The 15,053-nt window shown below is 35.7% G+C and overlaps 1 protein-coding gene across 2 annotated transcripts in view; it reads left to right on the top strand.

The window, feature by feature from the left end:
• The first annotated feature begins 6,400 nt into the window (after positions 1-6,400).
• LOC306870995 (zinc finger protein 618-like) overlaps positions 6,401-15,053 on the top strand; it is a 54,742-nt gene continuing 46,089 nt past the window's right edge. For both annotated transcript variants that reach the window (XM_079418632.1, XM_079418631.1), the window contains exons 1-2: positions 6,401-6,675; positions 12,315-12,408. The gene's annotated coding sequence lies outside the window, so the exon portion shown is untranslated. The remainder of the gene's footprint in view (positions 6,676-12,314; positions 12,409-15,053) is intronic.

Raw genomic sequence — 15,053 nt, 5'->3', positions numbered from 1 at the left:
TCAATATGTGCATTACACGTATGGCTTTATTTGAATGTTTCAGCGTGACACACTATACCACTGAGTTGTTAGAAATATAATATTGGTGTCATTTTGTAATTATGTAAAAACCACTGAATCTTTTTTCTTTTTTTCATATAATTGAATCAGATTTCACATCACTACTCTGTATCAGTTATTAACTCAAAGTCAAAAGCAAGGAAGCTTATAAAATTTCCACTCATTAAAATGGAAAATGCTTCATTAAAGGCAACACTAAATCTCCCTACGTCCAAATTACGTTTGAAGTGGAATTCAAGAGAAATTCTGTTAGCTGTTGATAAATGTCATGCTAATAGAACTAAACCTTTTGATTTTCCCATACTGCTAAACACAAATTTATGAAACCCTTCTTGCAAAATAACTCAGGCTTTTATATTATTACTTGTGTTTCTTAAACACCAAATAACTTATAATTGACTTTTAGTGACATTTATTGTGATGTTGTACTGACATCTGCTGGGCTTAATCGTTATAGTCGCACATTTCTGAGACAACTTGAATGCTGCTGTGATTGAAGTGGGGGGTCAAATGTTGAATTAAATAGGAAAACAATGACAAATTAAAACATTTTCACTAGTGGTCTGTGACTTTTAGAACTCAATGTAGATATAAAGAATAAGGCCAGTCTGTGAAGAATTTTTTACAAGATATGAAATGTAAATTAATATTGATGCAAAAAAAAAAAAAACTGCAGCAGGATGATTTCTATATATTTGCTAATAATTATCTCCCCATACACGTATGGAGACCTCCAACAGTTCTGCACAATAGCAGAATTAAATTGATCACTTTTGTTGTTATATTGATTTTGAATACATCTTTGAGATTCATGCTGAATTTGGAACCGCATAGAACAATACTCTTATTATTTTTACCATACCTTTCTATGGCAGGAATGGTAAGACTAGTAAATCTGACACCTAGTGGTAGAAAAGTGGAACATCAGCACTGCTGAAACAACAGTTAACACTTTCATCTGCAGACTCTAAATGACCAGTGTTCCCTTAAAGGGATAGTTCACCCAAAAATGAAAATTACCCCAGTTTACTCACCCTAAAGCCATCCTAGGTGTATACGACTTTCTTCTTCCAGCCAGGCCCGGCACCAGGATGCACGACTGGTCCTTATTGTAAAATGTTACAATTGTTTGTTATTAAAGCATATATGTTCACAAAAACACTTAAGTTAAACAGAAAAGCAAGCAGGTGCATGATTTGGCATGGCAGCCAATACAAATACTAATGCTGCGTTCCAGTCTATTTCTCACGTGTACCACTTGCATAAAAAAACACAGCATCCGTAGGGGTTGCCATTGTTGTTTCGTGTGCTATGTGACGTCAGAGCGTGGAACTGGGAGTACATCGATCTAGTACGAGTTCACGGGTGGGAAGTCATCGCCGTTCCAGTGCACTTTCACGGGTAGAAGGTTGGAAAACAAAACACTGGTCACGAATTAGAAGTAAAAAACAAGGATTTGTAAAGACAAATGTTGGAGGATTTTGATATAAGCCAACACGAGACTGATTTTTCTTTGTTAAATTAAGAAAACTTTGCTTCCTTTGCTCCTGTAAACAAACGTTGGTTCTCGTGGGACTTACATTGTCATCCACCAGAACGGCGTTCTATTGTGAATGTGTGTACGACAGTTAGCAGAAGTTAGAGATTAGTATTTATCTTTTAAATTTGGATATTTTTCTTACAAAAATGCATTGATTCGTTACTGGAGGTCTTTAATTACACCCCGGAGCCATGTGAGGCACTTTTTATTATGGATGGATGCACTTTTTTTGGACTTATTTTGGATTATTGAAACATAACAACCATTCACTGCCATTAAAAAGCTTGGCAAATCCAGGACATTTTAAACATAATTCCGATTGGATTCGTCTGAAAGAAGAAAGTCATATCTAGGATGGCTTGAGGGTGAATAAAATCATAGGGTACTTTTCATTTTTGGGTGAACTATCCCTTTAAAGTGAGCGCTTTGTATGTGAGAAAATAAATACATTTAAAAAAGTCAGAAACCATTAAAGGACAAAGGGCATGTCTGCACTGGATGACAGTACTGATATGTAGCCATTAGTGTATTGTGATGTTGTCACGGTGCACACAGCAAGGAGGAACACGGACACGCAGACGAGGACGTAAACTCAAACAATAGACTTTAATGAAGACAGGGCAGGACAAGGCAAACTCACACCGGGGATAACGAGTAGACCAGACGACATACCACAACACAGACAGGACTTAAATATCAGGGATAATCAGACAAACACGACTAGACTTGAATTAACTAATAATCACATAGGATGAGGACAGGAAACAAACCAAATATGGGCATGGAAACACAGGGAGCACGTGGAAACACAAGACACACACAACAGAGGTCTGACAGATGCACACCGTGACACAAATAAAAAATTTGTATAGTGCTTTTTCCAAGTTGCCTCTAATCTACTTTACATTTTCCCCTGCATGTTATGTTGCACACTCCTGCCAAATTGCTTTATTTCCCCCCCTACATCAATCCACCAACACTCAATACCCCATAATAGCAAAGAAAAAAAAAACATATTTCTATCTGAGCTCTGCAAACAAGTCTTCTGACCTTGTGGCTGGATTTATGCAATCTCAGTTATTAAACCTCATGGAGAGGTGTGTGAAAATAGCAAGCTATTTTCTGTGAATGTGCAAAACAATTCATTAGAGAATGACAAATGCAACAGTACAACTATTTGTACTACAAAAGCAAGGTGTTTATAATTACAATGAAATATTTTTAAAACAACTGATATCAAATGCCAGTTTGCGATATCAAGCAGCATGTACAGGTAAAATAACATAGAAACAAATGACTCCGGAAGCATTGCAAGTTTAAGTTACAAATGTAAGTGCTCAATACTTAATATCAGTGTGATATTTAATTTTTTTATCTAAATATCTTTCTATATATTTTAGCTTACGGTTGCAACATAAAATATGGAGACAAACATTCATAAATAAATACATGCATACATACAACAATTAATCAAATAATAGCAGAGAGACACAGGCTACACACAAAAAGTCTCAGCCCTTCTAGCTCATATAGTGTCCAAATTCTTTCAACTGTTTTCATTCACTCTTTCAATATTAGACAAATGTGGGAATAGTGAATGAAGGTATATAGGGGAGATTTTCGATAAATGAGAAGGGTTTTCAAACCATTGTTGGAGCCTCCTCACTACTACACTCTTGAAAATAAAGGTGCTGCACGATGCCATAGAAGAACCCTTTTTGTCTAAATGGTTCCATAAAGAACCTTTTAACATCCAAAGAACCTTTCTGTTTCACAAAAGCTTATTTGTGGTTAAAGAAGGTTCTTCAGACTAGAAAAAGGTAAGAAAGAGATGGTTATTTAAAGCACCTTTAACTGAATGGTTCTTCTATGGCATCGCTGTAAAGAACCTTTTAAGCACTTTTATTTTTGAGAGTGTAACACAGATGAGCTGATGAGTTTATTCAGCTGGGTTAAACATGAGAGACATCATTTGCTGGAGGGACTTGAGGAATGATATGAAAGTCTCTGGGGGTTGAGGCCTTTTACACAAAAGTAGCTAAACAAAAGTTTAAGAGTAAATTTCAAACCAAACAAATCAAACCTGGTTCAGATCAGGTTCAGTGGGTTCACAACACATGCTATAAACATTATCACATTCTGCACCGAACAGCCAATCGCTGGAAACATGAAGAACGCCGGTACACAAGGCATTTAATTATATCAATGCAAGTTCATGACTGGAAAAAGTGTTTCAATCCACCTGAATTCACTCTAACTTTTGTCAGATGCGTTTACATTGTGACTGTACCTCAGATGCAGTCAACTGAAACCCTGGCTGTGACCCAAATGGCCAATACAATTACAATTTCTAAGGGGTCTCAAGTGGGGTCCTAACGGTATTGTTTGTAGCCCTTTTGTCTTCATGCACAAAGCTCTGTCCCACAGAGAGAACCTTGCATTAAGTTTTTTTTTTTTTGAAGGCCAACATAGCATCACTACTGAAGAACTGTGTTGGACTACCTTCAATAAATTATTCTCCTGGTTAAGCTTACTTAAAGAAGATCAATATACAATAGCCCAAAACACACTATTGAGAAGGGTTGCCAGGGGGCTGTTTCATAAAACAATTTTACTAAATATGCCAGGCTTATTTCAGTTAGTCTGACTTATTGTCAGTTGATTTGGTTCAAAATAAATCAGACTAACTGAAATAAGCCTGGCGTATTTGGTAAACTTGTTTTATGTAACAGGCCCCAGGTCTGTGTAACAAACCCAGCCCAAAGGCCCTTTCCTCACAAAACTCATAAAGTAGCAGTTTTATCATTGGTGGAATGTAAAATATTCAAAACATGCAGTTCGGGCTATTATAGTGTATACAATATTGCAATACTTTAAACCATGGAGAAAAAAAAATTCAGCTTGTGGCAGTAGTTTACACATAGCCCAATTGCGACAGAAAACTGCAAACTTGGCAATACTGCTATGGAAAACATTAGTTAATGGTTTCGGTGGTTAACAGTTGATGGTTTTTAATGGTATCAAACCAATTGAATTTCTGTGATGGTTTCTTTTTCTTTTTTTTCAGCAGGGAGTTGCCATGTGTATTTGACTGCTGTATATGACTCGGTAGTCTTTGCATGCTTCACCAATGTATTCTTCTAACACATAAAATCAGGAAGCTTGACCTAAGTCATGGAGAAGAATTTATTCAAGGTATTATTATAGCACAGTTCTTGCGAGTCTTCCAATAATCTTAACCCAAATACTGAACAAAACTTTATTTTTGAAAAGAAATTTCACAAAAAATTAGAGATGCACCGATTGCAATTTTCTTGGCTGATTCCGATTTCCGATTTTTTGGAAGTGTGACCATATACCGATTCCGGCCGGTCACCGATCCAGGCCGGTCATCAGAAAAATCATCCGATTCCTATCACTGGCCGGTCAATCGGTGCATCTCTACAAAAGAATTGACATTGCACTGTTAGGACGTCCCACTAGAGACACTGCAAACAATCCCTTAGATATTCTAATTGCATTGGTCATTTTCCTGTGTATGGGCTGTTTGGCTGCATGGCCCATTTGGGTCACACCTTTACAAATACAGATGCAGCTGATTGCACATACAGTCACAAATGTAAATACATCAGATATCTGAAAGGACTACAACTGCAATTGTTGTATCTCTAATGTTTCAAGTTAAAATCTAAAGACAAAAGCTGTGGTTTTGTACGTTGGTTTCAAGCATATTCAAGCCGGTTTAAACTCAGAGAACTGTGTTCTCAGGATAATAATACTTTAGTTTTATAAATGTTGTAAATTCAGTCTTATCTTCTGTATTTTTATTCAACTTGCCAACAGATATCACAGTGTGGTTTGGTAATTATTACACTTTACAATTAAGAAAAAAAGCAAAAAAAATTGCCTTTGGCCTAATAGACTTTTTTTTTTTTTTTTAATAATAATAAAAAAGTTTTACAATACATAAATAAAACCAACAAACATTCTGGGTGAGGAATAAAGAGTGAATATATTTTTGGTATTCATTCTGTATATGAATAATACAATATGAGATTTGTGAGGATGTATTGGCAAGCTTCTAAATATGAAAATTCAGAAAACATGTAATATTTCCAATGTCTTTTTGAAAATTGGAATTTGCATGGCAAATTTCATGAATCATATGTTATGTTTTTCCTCAGACCATCTGCAGACTCGCCGCTAGAGGCGCTGACGAGACGGAACCCATTTGAGAGGTGAAGATGGAAAAAAAAAAAAAACAGCACAGTATACATAAAAGTCCTTTGATTTGAGGTTCACTTCATAATTAGTCATGGTTTTTGGTGCAGAAAAAATACTATGTGGATATAATCTTAATTTTCTGTTAATCTAGATATGTATATACTTTCCACAACGTGTTTGTGTCTAACTGTAAAATATTATTGCAACAAAACATACTAAAATTTCTCAAAATACTGTAGTTAAAATTTAGGCAGCAAATAGTGGAACAAGTAACTTGTGAGTCTAACTTGTGAGTTTTCTTCATCCATGCAGATGAAAAAGTAGTTTGGTCATAAATGTAAAAAAACACACGCAAATTTGCTATTACATGGAAGCCTACAGTTGCGTTATTTTGCTTATCTAACCCAAAAGATGGGCCAGCTGACGTGACACCAGCCACATAAAGGCATTGTGTGAAATTAATGCATTTGCAAATTGAGAACCTGCCCTTGCATGATGGCGGATGAATGTGTCCGTGGGGCAGACCGCAACATTAATATACCTCAGCAACAGTGAAGCATCGGCCGCCAGTGGCGTGGACATATCAGGAAGAGAACAGACAAATTCACTGAAATCAAATTTGGGAGTTCTGTTTCTAGAAGAGAAAAAAAGTGCCCCGGAAAGACCCGCTTGTTTCGTCATTTTGAGATCCGAAGGGGAGGATTTCTTCATTCCCAGAAAATTTCTCCGCATGACCCGCATCATTTTGGGAGGTAACAAAGTGGAGCACCCGCGTCTTTCCTCATTTACAAATGATACAATGTAACGGGCGCTTTGGTCGCAATCATCCGGAGCTCATGTTTGTGTGCGCGGTAAGATCACATCACAATTCTCTCAAATGTGATCTGAATGTGTTGTGCAGTGCATGATCTGTTGATTTTTTTTTTCTTTTTTTTTTCCTTTTTTTGCGGAGCTGCTTTCGAAATAAAGTTTTGCAGCGAGTTTGTGTTGCAGTGAATTGTTGCATCGGTCTTTCCGTCCTGCTGTCTGTGTGTTTGGATCGAGCGGAGGCTTTTGCAGGAAATTTGTGGAGTTGAAATCAGACGGGGTAGGGTACAATCTGAAAACACAAAAAGCACACGCAGCAGCCATGTTTGCTGAATTTTCCGGTGAATTTGACTCTTCTCTGGCGACTGGAAAGAAAGGCTGGCTCGAAATGTTCGGTCGTTCACTAAACAACTCAGTGAAGTGAACTTCGATGCAGATGAGAGAAATGAAAGTGTGATTACAGAAAGACGGCGTTATTTTCGATGGAATTAGAATGTAAATGTGGTTTTCGTTTTTGCAGCGAAATTAGCGCCATCTGTCGGTAGATATTTCGAAAAAATTAAGAAATTACAATTAATTTTGCTTGCAGGGCTGCATTTTTTTTATATTCGACTATTCCTATTGCCGTTATGGTTTAGTATGTGCATAGATTGGCTAGTTGTGGTTGTTTTATGCCTTTTAAAGACAAACTTCTCCATCATGCTGTTTTGTGTTCGTTTAAATATTAACATTTTTATCAGTCAAGCTGTTTTGAAACGCAGCAAATTTCCTCAGTGTCACAAGAAAACAAAATATCCTTAAATGAAAAGCCACTCTTACCAGCTGGCATTTTCCTTTCGCACACATATTGATTTTTCTTCTTCACAGCTCAACTGCAAATATTGTAATGATCTGTCAGACCTGACAGTGTGTGCAAAATAGATGGGATTTTGTCCCTGTGTCATGAACAGAAAGCTGCTGAACAGTCATATGTTAATGGTGTCTGAATAATTTTGCTAGTTCCATGAGGGAAGTGAGAATATTTGGAGCTTCCTTTTCAATGAACTGAAGACGGCTTTTCATATCAGTTTCAAGTAGCTTTGCATGGAACACAAATATTTTAAATATAAAAAAAGTAATAATAAAAAATAAAACAACGGGGGTGTGGGCCGGCAAGTTTAGACAGAAAATGTTTAATAAAATATATTTTTCTGCTTTTTACATTAAATGTTTTGCATTTATATTTTACATTTATTATTTTCTTTCATTTCTGTCAGTGGCTGAAATTTGGTAACGTTTACTGTACTAAATGTCATCTGTCTGAAAGATGACTAATACTTTTTTTTCAGTAGCTGAAATATCGGTAAACAAGACGTACAAAAGCATTGAGGGTAATTAACAGCTGCTGTTGTACTTTGAAATCTAGCTGGACATACTTTTTTGTAGACTGTGGAAATGTATTTTTGTCAGTTCTCTTTATTTTTGAATTCTAACAAGTCTGCTTTACTGAATTCACAAATGAGACGAATGCATCTTTTGTGACCTGGTCTCGTCATCTCATTCTAGAAAAGGTGATGGATTTAAATGGATTGTTCAAAAATTCTGTTATGTACTCATCCTTATGACATTCCTGTATGACTTCCTCTTTTTTTTTTTTTTTTTCTTTCTGTGGAACACAAAAGATGTGTTTTGTCTCCCCAATGAGATATTTTTGTTACACAAAAGAAAGCAAGTCATGCAGGTTTGAAACAATATGAGGGACAACCCTTTTTTATTAGTATTTTTAGGTGAACTATCCCTTTAATGCAAATTAACAAATGTCAAAACCATCAAATGTGTAATACATTTTTAGTGGCTTCCAAAAAAAGGAAATGCTTCTTTAGAGCTTATATAATATAGTACAAAATTCAGTCAAGTTCATTACAAACTATATTACCAGGATAACATTTTAAGAAAAGTTGAATTGGAAATGAATTGATCAGTTTCTAAGTATTTGTTATTTTGCCAATTTTCTTTAAAGAGATAGTTCACTCAGAAATGAAAATTCTGTCATTAATTACTCACCGCCATGTTGTTCCAAACCTCTAGGACCTTTGTTCATCTTCAGGACACATATGTGACCCTGGACCACAAAACCAGTCATAACGGTCGATTTTTCAAAATTGAGATTTATACGTGGCCTGAAAGCTGAATAAATTAGCTTTCAATTGATGTATGGTTTGTTAGGATAGGACACTATTTGGCTGCGCTACTACTATTTAAAAATCTGGAATCAGAGGGTGCAAAAAAATCTAAATATTGAGAAAATCACCTTTAAAGTTGTCAAAATGTAGTCCTTAGCAATGCATATTACTAATCAAAAATGAAGTTTTGATATATTTACTGTAGGAAGTTTACATAATATCTTCATGGAACATGATCATGATTTACTTAATGTCCTAATGATTTTTGGCATAAAAGAAAAATCAATAATTTTGACCCTTACCCTTATTTTTGGCTATTACTGCAAATATACCCCAGCGACTTAAGATTGGTTTTGTGGTCCAGGGTCACATATTAAGATTTTGGTGAAATCCGAGAGCTTTCTGATCCTCCAGAGATAGCAAGGGTCCTAATATGTTCAAGGTCCAGGATTGTACCAAGAACATTGCCAAATTGTCCATGCGACATCAGTGGTTCAACCGTAATTTTCCGAAGTTACGAGACTACTTTTTGTGCATAAAAAACAAAAAATAACAACTTTATTCAACTAGGGCTGCTTGCTTATGACAAGAAACATTAGAAAATCACGATTATTAAACACGATTATTAGTTGGCCATATGACCAAACGTGTATATGAAATATTTATTTAGATATATCAAATATATTTTCTGTATAAAATGAAATGAATAAAATGAAACAAACTGTGTTAAGTTTTTTTTTTTATGCAATTCTAAAGTATTCAGTTAACAGCCTACTACAGAAATTGAATGATCAAATGTAAAATAAAACAGCATAGTCTTCACTGTAAGAATTAAACTTCCTTTGTTTCTTAAAGCTACAATTGACCTTCAGTCATGTCAAATTTGTATTTATATAGCACATTTAAACCTACAATGCACAAAGTGCTTTACACAAAATTAAAAACACAATCATAAGAGATGAGCACAATATATGATGAAGCAAAAAAAGATCAAACCCAAAAATACACAAAAAAAGCTAAACATCACAAAATATTAAAAGCACATCTATACAGGTATGTTTTCAATCAACATTTAAAAACAGACACGCATTCAGATGATCTAATATCCACTGGCAAACTATTGCATAGTTTTGGAGCCCTCACTGCAAATGCCCGATCTTCTTTTGTTTTATATCTAGTTCTTGGAACTGCCAGCAATTCGTTCAAAGAAGATCTACGACAGCTCCCTGTTTCATAGGGTCTCAGAAGCTAAGCTAAATACATAGGTGCCAAGCTGTTTAAAGCTTTGTCAGTAAAATAATCTTAAAATAAACATGTAACCAATGTAAAGAAGCTAAAGCAGGTGTAATATGATTAAATAACTTTGTGTCAATAATCTGGCTGCAGCATTCTGCACTAATTGTAAACACAAAAAATCACGAAGAAGAAAACAAGGCATAATAGTCAAGACGGGAAGAAATAGAAGCATGAATGAGCTTCTCTGTATCATTAAAATTCAAAAACCGTCTCACCAATATTTCTTAACTGATGAAAACAAGACTGAACCAACTTCTTGACATGAAATTCAAAATTTAAATTGGTATCAAAATAAACACCCAAAAGTCTTACTACCTGCTTATTATTCGGAAAAACACTATTTAGAGCAAGCTCAATCTGATTTTTACTCGAGCTCTGGCCAATTATCACAACTTAGTTTTTTTTTTCAGTATTTAACTGCAGGAGTATTTCAAGAGCAGTTTGTGATTTCTGTCTTTGGCTTTTGTTGTTTGATTAATAGTAAGCACACAGTCAGCAGCAGGAATATAGCCCGCTGTCACTTTAAAAGCCGCACGGATCCAATTTTTTGTTGCACACGGATTTTCATTCTCAACTGTTTACATGTATTTATTACATACCTGCCGAGGGATTACGTGAATAATCACCCAGCGCACCACTAAAAAAGGGGAATGGAGCGCAATAATTGGTTTATCTCGATTATTGTATTTTCATAACCTTTGGAGGCCGAAATCAAAACTGTATTTCGACAATTCATCTCCACCCTAGCACCCTTTTTGCAGAGTACGACACATGCGCGTGCTTTGTAAACGTAACCTCTCCAAAATGGCGCTAGGGGTGACACAGAGGAGAAGAATTGTTGAATAATGTCGCTATTTAATTTTTTTTTTGCACAATGTATTCTCATAGCTTCATAAAATTACGGTTGAACCACTGATGTCACATTAACTATTTTGTTGATGTTCTTGGTACGTTTTTGGACCTTGAACATGGTAGGACCATTGCTGTATATGGAGGGTCAGAAAGCTCACGGATTTCATAAAAAAAACTTAATTTGTGTTCTGAAGACGAACAAAGGTCTAGGGGTTTGAAACAATATAAGGGTGAGTAATTAATGACATCATTATTTTTGGCTGAGCTATCCCTTTAATGATAGAATGAACTCCAAAAGTGTTTTTCAGCATTTTCTGTGCTTCAGTTAAACAGTTACTCTAAGGATCTTTATTTGTGACCCTGGACCACAAAACCAGTCTTTGTTGCTGGGTTATATTTGTAGCAATAGCCAAAAATACATGGTATGGATCAAAATTATTGATTTTTCTTTTATGCCAAAAATCATAAGTGAAGTTCATGTTCCATGAAGATATTTTGTAAATGTATACTGTAAGTATATCAAAACTTAATTTTTGATTAGTAATATGCATTGCTAAGAACTTCATTTGGACCACTTTAAAGACGATTTTCTCAATATTTAGATTTTTGTGCACCCTCAGTTGTATCTTGGCCAAATATTGTCCTATCCTAACAAACCATACATCAATGGAAAGCTTATATATTCAGCTTTCGGATGATGTATAAATATAAATTTCGAAAAATTGACCCTTATGACTGGTTTTGTGGTCCAGGGTCACATTTAGTATATGGATCTTCTGGTTTACATGGCTGATATCGCGTGTGACCTAGATATCAAACTATTTTTTTTTTAAACATTTTCAGAACCATAAAACCTTATTGCTAGGTTTACAAGAGGGAAAAAATCTTTTTTTTTTTGTGTGTTCTCAGAAATTTGGAGCCACATAAATTCAAAACCTGTTTCTTTTTCCCCTTTCAAATCTGAAAGCACAGAGACTCAGCTTTCTTAAAGAAACAGCATCACTATGTGGGTGTCAAAGCAGCAGATATACTGCATTTTCAATGCTCTTCTTTTTATGCGGTGGTTTTATTGGAGTTGTAAATGCTTTGTTCGGAAGTAGTGTTCAGCTCTATATTGTGGAATTGGGTGTGTTTCGGTCAGGATTTGCTCCTTTAACATAAACCCACACTCTGCCCTCCAACTGTTACTAATCTAAAAATAGAATTTTCATAGAATTTTTTAGAAGCCTGCCTTTCCCCCTTTTGTGTAATAAATTTAGGGATTTTCCATGTAAGGCATCCAGGGTCTGTAATTTTCCACTGCATTTCAATGTCAGTACATATAACTTGGAACAAGTGGCTAATTTTTAACCAATTGACCCTTTTGTTTTCAGATCCTACTCTTGTTCGGCTGAATTCAAGAAAAGCAGACAAGGAAGGAGAGGAAGTAGAAGCGAACAGTTGACTCCTTGAGCTCTGCACCACAAGGTAAACTGCCTTTACTGATGACATTTTCATCAATGTTTCAAGCCATGCAAGCCAAAGTGGGGTGCCCTTTCCATTGTACTTTAAGGAATAGTTCATTTAAATGTGGAAATTTTTGTTTCAAAACTGTATCCTGTTACTTTTTACTGACAAAATAAGAGTTCTTGAAGACTCATCACTCAGCTCGTTTCCATATGACTTGATGACTACATGACTACTTTTTGAAGCTGCAAAAATAACCACCATAGAAGTATCTGCAACACTTGTCTTCAATATTGAAGCCTTATGAAGCCATATCAGATTTGTTTGACAAACAGACCCAAATTAAAGTCATTTTTCTTTTCCTGCTTCCGTTCTCAAATCTCAATCTCCACTCAAATTAACTTTTTTTTTTTTTTTTTTTTTATAATCTCAGTGCAGGTGAGATTTCATAGAGTGGAAGATTATCAGTCTGTCAGCTAAATTCATGTGGTGCAATTAAAAAAAACAAAAAAAACTTGAAAGCAGCATTTGCGTAACTTTTTGTCACTCCAACGTTGTGTAATGATATGATAGACTTTTGGTGGCAAAGATTTAGACCACTCAGACTTGTCAGGTTCAAGGTTTCTAAACTTTGCCACAATTTATTTTGTGTAAATGTAGGAAAATGATGGTCACATTTACACAATGCTTCAGAACATTGAATGTAAATATGTAGTCACAGAAAGGAAAACTGGAGACATGCATGACTGTGTGTTAAGGTCAATTCAGTCTCTTCAAATTATAATATGATAATTTGACCTATTTATGACACTGTGAAGTTAATTCAGGTTGCTAATGTAGTGTGACTCTCAAAAATGTAATTATTCAAGTTCATACCTGCAAACTAGTCGCTTTTTGGTGAAATTCGCCGTTTTGAATCAAAATATGTCATTTATGTGAATTGTCTCGATCCGAAGAGTTTTTTAAGGAGTAAACAGGAGTGTGTTCAACCAAAGTCCCTTTCTGTGGTCGACTTGAAGCAGCACCGTGCAGACCGATCGCTGTATGACATCAAAGCACCGCGAGAGCTACAGAGAGCAGACGGCTCCGCACGCTTTCGAGTCGCTCTCGAAAATTCGCCGTTTTGAATCAAAATATGTCATTTATGTGAATTGTCTCGATCCGAAGAGTTTTTTAAGGAGTAAACAGGAGTGTGTTCGACCAAAGTCCCTTTCTCTGGTCGACTTAAAGCAGCACCGTGCAGACCGATCGCTGTATGACATCAAAGCACCGCGAGAGCTACAGAGAGCAGACGGCTCCGCACGCTTTCGAGTCGCTCTCGCGGTACTTTGATGTTAAACGCCGACCGGTCTGCGTGCTGCTGCTTCAAATAGAATACACTTCATCTCACGAGCTCGTCACACTTACGCTCACATCGGCATGTTGGTGTGGAACTTCTTCATCGTGAGTGAGGCAGACACAAAGTTCGCGATTTGTAATACAATATTGACTGTTTTTGCTCAAGTTCGCTGACGAAGTTTCAATCAAAGCCACAGCAGAACTGTTTTGTGTCTCTGAGCAACACAGCAGTGTTTCGTTACTGAATGAATCCACGTTTTTGAACGAATCAAGTGAGTTAATGATTCATAATGGTGCTTTGGTTTCATATTTAAAAGTATTGCATTTTTCCCAACATTTTTAACTTGTATGTTCAAAAATATTAATCTTATAAAAAATGATTTATGCATCTGAAATGTTGTGGTGTAAATGCATTTATGGCTCCTCAGCTTCATTAAACAGTCTGTGTAAATACATCTATGCAGTTTCTGTTTAACCCCTCTACAAGGGTTAAATTACGATGTCACCTTTTTGACCTCTTAGGAGTTTGCAGGTATGCAAGTTATTGGTAAAATATATTTAAAAAATGTCTTCGATATGATTAAGAAGTGTATAACATAACATTGAGTAAATTATGACAGTATTTTTTTTTTTTGGTGAACTACTGCTTGAAATTCTTCATAAAGTGTGAAAACTGAGCTATAAAGTAACACAGTTGCTGTGCAGTGCTTTCTGTTAAATCCCACAGAAACTCCATTATGTCCTGCTTTTTCCCAAAAGTAATGAATACAAAATGTCTCTGTGATATTGTGACTCTGTAGGATAATGCTTAGCCCAACTGCCTTTATTTCACTGTAGGATATGTAAATTTAGGCCTTATTTTTTGATTCTGGTAATTATTAATGTTACATCACTCTGGGAACCTAGATTTCATAATATGCTACATTGACTCCATACGGTTTGTTGCTCATAACAAACTCTCACTGCTAAAGCTGCATACTTAAGAGAACTCGGAGATGACATTAGTACCAAATTAGGGTTGTGTGAATAATTGTTTTTTGAACGTTTAAGGGCATTCTGATATTATACTTTCTCATTTTATTTGGAAATTAAATGCAATGTTAGGGATGGGTTGGATGAGTTAAAATGTTTCTGTATACATCATAAAGTCATTCTATGTCAAATCAACCAAATTTAAGTTGTTGCCCATGCAGCTTTTTTCCCCTGAAGAAATACACGGATACATGGTAACGAAAGCCAAAATATTAAATGTCATGGATATGTTGTAGAGGGGGATCAAAATGGCAATTTTCACTTGAGATTTGGAGCCAAATTACAGGCAAAAATGA

The sequence above is a fragment of the Barbus barbus genome (genome assembly GCF_936440315.1).
Source record: "Barbus barbus genome assembly, chromosome: 6".
NCBI classification, from domain to species: Eukaryota; Metazoa; Chordata; class Actinopteri; order Cypriniformes; family Cyprinidae; genus Barbus; species Barbus barbus.
Note: the sequence above shows the minus strand (reverse complement) of the source record. Positions and strands in the feature narration are given on the sequence as shown.